This window comes from Acomys minous (genome assembly GCF_964271855.1).
Source record: "Acomys minous genome assembly, chromosome: 11".
NCBI lineage: Eukaryota > Metazoa > Chordata > Mammalia > Rodentia > Muridae > Acomys > Acomys minous.
This window is the reverse complement of record NC_140492.1, coordinates 91,269,678-91,271,736: the sequence shown is the minus strand read 5'-3', so window position 1 is coordinate 91,271,736 and position 2,059 is coordinate 91,269,678. Positions and strand designations below refer to the sequence as shown.

At 42.3% G+C, this 2,059-nt stretch overlaps 1 pseudogene across 1 annotated transcript; it reads right to left on the bottom strand.

Moving 5' to 3' along the window:
- Positions 1 to 1,134: 1,134 nt before the first annotated feature.
- On the bottom strand, positions 1,135 to 1,696 carry LOC311609016 (large ribosomal subunit protein uL22-like; annotated as a pseudogene). Its single transcript has one exon. The product of its transcript is annotated as a large ribosomal subunit protein uL22-like (transcript).
- Positions 1,697 to 2,059: the final 363 nt, after the last annotated feature.

Sequence of the window (2,059 nt, the reverse complement as noted above, 5' to 3'; positions counted from 1 at the left end):
CAAGGTTATGGCTAGCTATATAAATGCATATTCTTAATGTATATGATTAAAATTTTTCAATAGGAGGCTTTAGATGGGGTTGCCGAGAAGTCAGTTGGGGTGGGGGTGGGGGAGAAATATATCGACGTGGCATCTCCTCTGTCAGGATCCTCTGCAGTTCTCTTTTCAAAAAAATAAATATTTTTCCTCTAGTGGCTGAGCTTAAAGTATTGAACACAAAGCATCCTATGTTCTCTGGCTAATTGGAAAGGCCAGAAGCCTTTTGAGTAGACTATATTAAAATGAACCTTGAATCCTATATAGAAGCCAAGGCCCAGGTCTTAGTTTGTCAATACTTTTGAGCCACTTAGCTCAATTGGGTAAACCTAGGGTCAGCACAAAGCAAACTTCAAATTTTTAACCTCTTGTTTTTCAGAGGAAGGTGTGAGTGGGCATGTGTGTGTGCTTGTGCATATGTGTGTGTGTGTGCGTGTGTATGCATGTGGTGTGAATGAGTGTGTGTGTTTATGTGTGGTGTAAATGTTTGTGTGTGTGTGTGTGCGCGTGTGTATGCATGTGGTGTGAGTGAGTGTTTGTGTATGTTTATGTGTGGTGTCAATGTGTGTGTGTGTGGTGTGAATGAGTGTTTGTGTGTGATTATGTGTGGTGTAAATGTGTGTGTGTGTGTGTGTGTGTGTGTGATATGAGTGTGTGGCTGTGTGTCTATGTATGTCTGTATGTATTTGGGGGGTACAGGAGCTTATGATGGCTTGGAGTAATTAAGAAAGAAGAGATAAAGCCTCTTTAAGATATTTTCCTCATGAATTCTTTTCTGGAAATAAGTCATTGATACCTTGGCATAAAACAATGTAGTTGCACAACAGTCTTCATTTGTCATGGCTAGAATCAGAAGGGAGGAAATTACTTACGGAGGAAGGAAACGTTTTGTTGTGGTGTGGGCTACTGAATACCACACCTCGTCCAATAAAGGTCTCTGCTGGTGTGAAACAAAGGTGGGCTTGAGTTTGAACCTGGGCTTTGTCACTGCATTTTGCTTTCTGGGGATAATTTCTTAACTTCTTCATAACCATTTTCTTTTCTTTTCTTTCTTTCTTTCTTTTTTTTTCTGTTTACTGCATTTATTTTATGCTGAATTTATTCCCATGACATAAGTTTTTGTTTCTTTGGCAATATCTTTTTCTTCTGTGCCACCTCCTCCTCTGGCTTTGGAACAAGGTGCTCCTTTTCAGTGAGGATCACCTCAGTGTGACGGGGGAGCTCATGCTCGGGTTAATCTGTCCATGCGCTCTGTAAATTCATCGGCTCATCTTAGGTGCCTTGTTCACGTGGACGTGTTCAATGACCAGGGAATCTACATCTAAACCCTGAAGGTCAGCATTACTCTCTGCATTTTTCAACATGTGCAGCAAAAACTTAGCACTCTTTTTTGGCCACTGACCCTGAGTCCAGCCCCACTTTTGGCCTGGGGGTGCTTCCCAACACCATTGTACCACCGGAATGACCCACATGGCTTCTTCAAAGTGACATCTTTCAGATACTTGGTGGCTTTTCAGATATGCACACCCTTGATGGCCTGGGCAGTTTCCTGGTTGCTCTTAAAGTGAACACGAAGGTTTGAACCTCTTGATTTGCATGATTTTGTAGGGTTTTCTGGGTCAAGTGAGTAGCGAGCCATCTTTGCAGGTCACCTGTGGCCACTTACAGGAAGTGGACAACCATTTTCTTCAATCATAAAACGATGACTGTATAAATTGCAGGATTTGGGTAAAGGTACATATGTAACCTCCTGGCACAGAGGATGGCACACAGTTATGTGTTGGAGAAGAAGAAGAAGAAGAAGAAGAAGAAGAAGAAGAAGAAGAAGAAGAAAGTGTGGTCAGAAAGACTTGAAGGGAATTCTCTGAATTGAGATGCATTAGCATCGATGCATAAATAACCTTATACACAGATAGACTGGAATTACTCATGTCAAAAGACAGGCAGCCCCTTCTTGAAATCGGGGTTCTTAGTAACAGGCATGCCAGCACTCGGGAGAGCCAGAGAGGAGTGTGGGAAGTCC